The sequence below is a fragment of the Scyliorhinus torazame genome, chromosome 12 (assembly GCF_047496885.1).
Source record: "Scyliorhinus torazame isolate Kashiwa2021f chromosome 12, sScyTor2.1, whole genome shotgun sequence".
Taxonomy (NCBI): Eukaryota; Metazoa; Chordata; class Chondrichthyes; order Carcharhiniformes; family Scyliorhinidae; genus Scyliorhinus; species Scyliorhinus torazame.
This window is the reverse complement of record NC_092718.1, coordinates 11,165,410-11,173,373: the sequence shown is the minus strand read 5'-3', so window position 1 is coordinate 11,173,373 and position 7,964 is coordinate 11,165,410.

Here is a 7,964-nt window from a genome sequence, read left to right as displayed (position 1 = left end):
GGGGAGTGTAATGTGTGTGTGCGGCTGGGATGAGTGTGCGTGGGGAGTGTAATGTGTGTGTGCGGCTGGGATGAGTGTGTGTGGGGAGTGTGTAATGTGTGTGTGCGGCTGGGATGAGTGTGTGTGGGGAGTGTGTAATGTGTGTGTGCGGCTGTGATGAGTGTGTGTGGGGAGTGTGTAATGTGTGTGTGCGGCTGGGATGAGTGTGTGTGGGGAGTGTAATGTGTGTGTGCGGCTGGGATGAGTGTGTGTGGGGAGTGTAAGGTGTGTGCGGCTGGGATGAGTGTGTGTGGGGAGTGTAATGTGTGTGTGCGGCTGGGGTGAGTGTGTGTGGGGAGTGTAATGTGTGTGTGTGGCTGGGATGAGTGTGTGTGGGAGTGTAATGTGTGTGTGCGGCTGGGATGAGTGTGCGTGGGGAGTGTAATGTGTGTGTGCGGCTGGGATGAGTGTGTGTGGGGAGTGTGTAATGTGTGTGTGCGGCTGGGATGAGTGTGTGTGGGGAGTGTGTAATGTGTGTGTGCGGCTGTGATGAGTGTGTGTGGGGAGTGTGTAATGTGTGTGTGCGGCTGGGATGAGTGTGTGTGGGGAGTGTAATGTGTGTGTGCGGCTGGGATGAGTGTGTGTGGGGAGTGTAAGGTGTGTGCGGCTGGGATGAGTGTGTGTGGGGAGTGTAATGTGTGTGTGCGGCTGGGGTGAGTGTGTGTGGGGAGTGTAATGTGTGTGTGTGGCTGGGATGAGTGTGTGTGGGAGTGTAATGTGTGTGTGCGGCTGGGATGAGTGTGTGTGGGGAGTGTAATGTGTGTGTGCGGCTGGGATGAGTGTGTGTGGGGAGTGTGTAATGTGTGTGTGCGGCTGGGATGAGTGTGTGTGGGGAGTGTAATGTGTCTGTGCGGCTGCAGCTTCTCAGCCTCCCGAGTGTCAATCACGAACCCGGCGAATCCGGCCCCGTTTCTCATTGGAATCGATGGTGTTCCACGCAGTACACCGCCAGCCCCTCCACAGTCGCTGAATCGGTCCAGGTGCGGCACCAGTCTAACTGTCGTGAAAGTCCACGAATTCTGCCCCGGCGTAAACTCTTAGCCTCAGAAATGGTGAATCCCGCCCAAGTTGTGGTTTTAAGTGTATTAGGTTTTCTCTTGCGGCTAAAGGGATCAAGGGATATGGGGGGAAGGCGGGATCAGAGTACTGAACTTGATGATCAGCCATGATCATTATGAATGTCAGAGCAGGCTCGAAGGGCCGAATGGCCTCCTCCTGCTTTTATTTCCTATGTTTCTGTGCGTAGTGAGGCATCACAGGAGAATGCGAGTTAATATCCTTGAGCCACATAAAATTCTCAGAGGGTCTGACAGGGCAGAGGCTGAGAGGCGGTTCCCCCTGCTGGACAGCCTTGAACACGCGGGGCCCTCGTCTCAGGGAATGGAGTTGCCCATTTAGGAGAGGGACAAGGAAGAATAAATCCGTTCAGAGAGCTGCGAATCTTTGAATCTCAGACACTATTCTGCTAGCTAATATGACGTTGTTGTCAGCACTATTTTAAGGTAATCACTAACCTATTCTTAATAATTGAGTTAAAGATGGCGTTAAAATGGCATAGAGAAGACTAAACCCAGACTAATCATAGAATCATAGAATTTACAGTGCAGAAGGAGGCCATTTGGTCCATCGAGTCTGCACTGGCCCTTGGAAAGAGCACCCCACTTAAGCCCACGCCTCCACCCTATCCCCGTAACCCCACCTAAGCTGTACGGGCGCGCTCCAGCACAATCAGTGCCACCTTGTTGGCTGGGATGAGTGTATGTGGGGAGTGTAATGTGTGTGTGCGGCTGGGGTGAGTGTGTGTGGGGAGTGTAATGTGTGTGTGCGGCTGGAATGAGTGTGTGTGGGGAGTGTAATGTGTGTGTGCGGCTGGGGTGAGTGTGTGTGGGGAGTGTAATGTGTGTGTGCGGCTGCAGCTTGTCAGCCTCCCGAGTGTCGATTACAGATCCGATGAATCTTTTCTGGACACTAAGGGACAATTTAGCGCGGCCAATCCACCCAACCTGCACAACTTTGGACTGTGGGAGGAAACCGGAGCACCCGGAGGAAAACCCACGCACACACTGGGAGAACTGAAACAACTGTGCTAACCACTGTGCTACCGTGCTGCCCGAATCGATGAATTACAAATAGCGTGGAGACTAATTAAAATCTTTGGGGTAAAATCAGGACATGTAATATTAATTTAATGGATTCTCAACCCAATCAGTTGCATTTATTCACCTGTTTTAAGATTAATAACATTAATTCAAATTTCAGCAATTGCACTCCAATGCTTTCACCTCTTTGGTGTTGTTTTCTTCGTATATGATCTGCTGCCCCCTATTGTTGGTGTCCAACTTATGCATGATGCCTTGGGCAGGAGGGTCTTGTGCAAAAAGAGGCTGAGGCACTTGAGAAAGATGCCTTGAACATCAGTTTAAAGGAGAGATTTATGATCATCTTCTTATCGGAATATAGGACATTCGACATTTGCCAGTAGATGCGATTAAAAGGCAACATACAGGAACGCAGGCAGGGCGTAATTAAAAGTGATGGCATTTCTAGTTCACCTTCTGCCATCTTGGTCAAATAATAATAATAATCTTTATTGTCACAAGTAGGCTTACATTAACACTGCAATGAAGTTATTGTGAAAAGCCCCTAGTCGTCACATTCCGGCGCCTGTTCGGGAGAATTCAGAATGTCCAATCCACCTAACAAACACGTCTTTCGGGACTTGTGGGAGGAAACCGGAGCACATGGAGGAAACCCACGCAGACACGGGGAAGACGTGCAGACTCAAGCTGGGAATCGAACCCGGGACCCTGGTGCGGTGAAGCCACTGTGCGACCATGCCGCCCACTAATCCAGCGATAATGGAATTGTTGGCTAATCACAGTGATCAATCACATTCAATGAGTCCACACCTGACCCAGGTAAGAGAGGAGGGAGGCTCCAGAGGTGGAGACCTCCAGGAACCGCACACCCAAAGTCACCTGTTGCTCCAAACATGCTACACTGACCATAGGCCCCCCGTAATTATATGTAAGGACTGAAGACAATTTTGTGACCCTGCTCCAAACTGTTTCCTACCTACCAATCCCATCGCTCTCCCTGGCAGCAGGCTAAGGTTAAGCCGGTCTGTTTGCAACCTTGGCGTCACATTTGTTGAGCTTCTGACGTCATAGTGAATGAATCACCCAGACCGCCTATTTCCACCTCCGTAACGTCGCCGAACGTTACCCGCCTCGGCTTATCTGCTGCAGAAGCTCTCACTCATGCCTTTGTTACCTCTAGACTCGAACATTCCAACGTACACCTGCCTGGTCTCACACATTATACCCTCCATCAACTTGAGGTCATCCAAAACTCTGCTGCCCATGACTTAACTAGCAGCAAATCCCATTGCCCTATCACCTGTGCTAGTTAACTTGGTTCCCAGTCAAGCAACATTTTGATTTAAAATTTGCATCTCTGTTTTCAAATCCCTCCATGGCCCCTCTCCTTCCCTCTCTCTGCCATAGAGTCGTAGATGTTTACAGCACGAAAACAGGCTCTTCGGCCCAACTTGTCCATACCGTCCAGTTTCTATCACTAAACTAATCCCAATTGCCCGCATTTGGCCCAAATCCCTCTATACCCATATATCTGTCCAAATGCTTTTGAAAAGACAGAATTGTACCTGCCTCTACTACTGCCTCTTGCAGCTCATTCCAGACACTCACCACCCTCTGTGTGAAAAAATTGCCCCTCTGGACCCTTTTGTATCACTCCCCTCTCACCTTAAACCTATGCCCTCTATTTAGACTCCTCTGTATTCTCCTTCAGCCCCCCAATCTCCAAGTCACCAACGTTCCCCTAATTCTGGTCTCCTGTGCATCCCCATTGATAGCTGTGCCTTGTTATCCAGGCCCCGAACTCTGGTGTACCCGTTCAGCACCTTTCCTAGTCTCTAATACACCTCTCTAATACACCTCTCTAATACACCTCTCTAATACACCTCTCTAATTCACCTCTCTAATACATCTCTCTAATACATCTCTCTAATTCATCTCTAATATACCTAATACATCTCTCTAATACACCTCTCTAATACATCTTTCTAATACACCTCTCTAATTCACCTCTCTAATACATCTCTCTAATACACCTCTCTAATACATCTTTCTAATTCACCTCTCTAATACACCTCTCTAATACATCTTTCTAATACACCTCTCTAATTCACCTCTCTAATTCACCTCTCTAATTCACCTCTCTAATACATCTCTCTAATTCACCTCTCTAATACACTCCTTAAAACTTAACTCTTTGCTCATAATTTTCTCTATGTTGCTCAGTTGCATGCTTTATTTTATGAAGCTCCTGTGGAGCGCTTTGGGACATATCATTGTTTTTAAAAAGGCACTATATAAATATAAGTTGTTGTTGAGCACCACACCTCAAATGATTCATATTTTCCGGGAGACAGCGAAGCTGCATTGGATGGATGAATACTGTCTGCTTTCACTGTTTCTCCAGGGAGCCCATTTCATTAATTAGCTTGGAACTCCACCCCACACCTTCAAGTGTAGGCTGTAGCCCCTGGTACTCGCCAGGGCAAGGTGACTTCGAGTGAGAACATGCCCAACTCATACAATCACTCCTCCTAATCAAATCCCAGCGTTCCCCTCAAACATTCCTGTTCCTCTTGTCTGTATCCTGCCAAAAGCGGCAAAAACTGTTCTCTCTGTCGGCGACCAGAACTTTACAGAGTGCAGTCACTCTAATGATTTGTACTCTGGTTGTAGAAATAGCAGGGTGGGGGGGGGGGGGGGGGGGGGGTGGGGGGGGGGGGGGTGGGGGGGTGGGTGGGGGGGGGGGGGGGGAGTACACTTTGCAACCTCTGAGAAAAAGGAACAAAAACTTGACTCAAAAATATCAAACTTGGCTCTTCGGTCACCACAAACAAATGACCCTGATTAATAAATTACCTAGACTCCGGGAAAATGGGCAGATTGTGGAGGAGGCGCCAGAATGGTCAGAATCCCAGAATAGAACTTCTGGTGGTGGCCATCGATAATAATAATTGCTTATTGTCACAAGTAGGCTTCAATGAAGTTACTGTGAAAAGCCCCTAGTCGCCACATTCCGGTGCCTGTTCGGGGAGGCCGGTACGGGAATTGAACCCGCGCTGCTGCTCTTGTTCTGCATTACAAACCAGCTGTTTAGCCCACTGTGTTAAACCAGCCCAGAGTGAGCGGTTGCACATTTGGTGGCTCCCGCTCAATGTGGATTTTTTCAGTCCTTTCCCCAACCGAAGGGCGAAGCATTTGAGCGCAAGAGGTGCAGGAGTGCCTGAGGGTGGTTTTACTCCTCTGGTGTGGCTGGTGGATGGATCCACGGACTTGGAGTGGGGTGAGAAGGGAAGAGCTGCTGGAACTGGAGAGTCTTTGCGGTACGCCACAGGGTAAGATGGCGAAGGGCAAGGAGGGCTGCTTGCCCGCCCAGTGGTCAACGGAGCAGCTGATAAGAGTTCCTCAATGAAAAGTTTTGCCAGCAGAGGAAGGAGGCCCTGGAAGACTTTGACCGGCACTTGGAGGTTGACCGAGCGCACAGGGCGCTGGTGAGGCCACAGGTGGGCGAACCGCCAAGGGCAATAGTGGTGCGGTTGCACCGCTTTCTGGATGGGAAGATTCTCCAATGGGCAAGGCAGACTGGGAAATGTACCTGTGAAGGGAACGAACTGCGGTACCAGGAATTGGGAGCAGAACTGGCAAAGAAGAGGGCTGGGTTCAACCGGGTCAAGGCTGCCCTCTTTAAAAGGGGGGCAAAGTTCTGAGTATTTTACCTGGCCCACCTGTGGGTGACTTTCCAGAAGCGAGAGTACTATTTTGGCACACCAGAGGAGGTGATGGACTTTATGAGGGACAATGGACTGGGAGGAGAGGACATTGAACTTTGGAGGCGTTTGTGTCTTTTTTAAAGATTTTGATGGTGGGTTTCTTGGAGAGCAGGTTTTTCATGAGGGAACATTGAAGATGAGTTCACCTTTTGTTATTCTTAGGAGTGTACGGTTAGGGGGGAGGGGAGCTGGGGGAGGTCGGGAGCTTGGAGGCCTTGGCGGGGCCACCACGCTAGCTGGTGGGCTAGTTAACAGGAATTAAATGGGGGTTATCAGGAGGCAGGCCTGGCCCGGGGGGGGGGGGGGTTGGTGTTTTGTTTGAGGGTGGGGTGGGGGAAAGAGTTGCTGACAAGGGTGTGGCGCAGTTGGAAAAGGATCGATGACGGTGGACTACCAAGGATGGGCCTAGAGGGTCGCATGACACGGGCCAGGAGCTGGTCAAAGAAGGGTTATGGCTGATCAACAGGGGAGGGGGATGTGGAACCAAATCAATGAGTGTCTTGAAGACGGAGGGGGCTGGGTTCTTGATTATTAAGAGGATCGGGGCTTATGGGGAGAAGACAGTAGAATGGAGATGAGAAAAGTATCAGCCGACATCGAATGGCAGAACAGACTCAATGGGTCAAATGGTCTTAAGGTTGGTAGATGAGATTTTGAGGGTAAACACAAAGTTTTCGGAAGCCCCGGAGGCAGAACTGTTGAAGGAGAGGCAGAGGCTCCAAATGGATTTAGGGCTGGTATCCATGGGGAAGGCGGTGAGTCCGTTATGGAAGGCCAGAAGGGCAGTATCTGAGTACGGGGCGAAAGCATGCAGGATGTTGGCCCATCAGTCGAGGAAGCAACAGCCGGTGAGGGAGATTGAGAGTGAGGGATGATAAGGGTATGGTGATGGGCCCAGAGGGGGTGAATGGTGGGTTTGAGGCGTTCTGCAGAAGGCTATACAAGTCTGAGTCCCAAGCTGGGGTGGCAGGGTGCAGCAGCTTTTGGACGGGTTGGAGTTTCCCAAAGTAGAAGTGGGACTGAGGCCCCAGTTGGGTTGAGGGAGGTGATGGAGAGCATCGGGGTGATGCAGGTAGGGAAGGCCCCAGGACCAGACGGATTCCCAGTGGAGTTTTATACAAGGTTTGGGGTGGACCTGGGCCACTGCTGGTGAAGCGAGGGAGAGGGGGGACTCCCTCTACATTGTCGCAGGCTTCCATCTCCCCGATATAAAAAAAGGATATGGATCCGGAGCAGTGCAGGTCGTTCCGTCCGATATCATTGCTGAACGTAGACACTAAGCTGTTCGTGAAGGTGCTGGCCTCGCAGATCGAGGACTGCGTCCCGAGGGTGATCGGCGAGGATCAAACAGGTTTTGTGAAGTGTAGTAGTTGAAGGCGAACATGAGGAGGCTGCTTAATGTAATCATGCTGTCTCCGGAGGGGCAGGTAGTGATGGCGATTGACATGGAGAAGGCGTTTGACTGGGTGGAGTGGGAGTATCTGCTGGAGCGGTTCAGGTTCGGACAGGGGCTTACCGGTCGCAAGTGTGCAGCTGAACCGAGTGAGGTTGGGGTATTGTGGGCTGCTTCAGGGACAAGCAGAGCTGTCCACTCTCCCCATTGCTTTTCACCTTAGCAATGGCACTTAGGGCATCAAGGGACTGGAGAGGGATTGAGCGACATGGGGGCATCATGGATAGGGTTTCACTGTATTTTGACGACCTGTGGTTACATATTTCAGACCCATTGGTTAGTATCAGGGACATCATGGGGATTTGGGAGGAATTTGGCCAGTGTTTGGGGTACAAGTTGAATATGGGTAAGAGAGGTGTTCCCGATTGAGACTAGAGGGTGGGAGAGGATTATGGGAGCTGCCATTCAGGGTGGTAAGGGCAAGCTTTAGTTCATTGGGTATCCAGGTGACTCAGGGTTGGGCACAGCTGCCCAGGGTATCCAGGGTTGGGTGGCACGGGAGCATAGTGGTTAGCACTGTTGCTTCACAGTGCCAGAGTCCCAGGTCCGGTTCCCACTTGGGTCACTGTGCAGAGTCTACACGTTCTCCCCGTGTCTGCGTGCGTT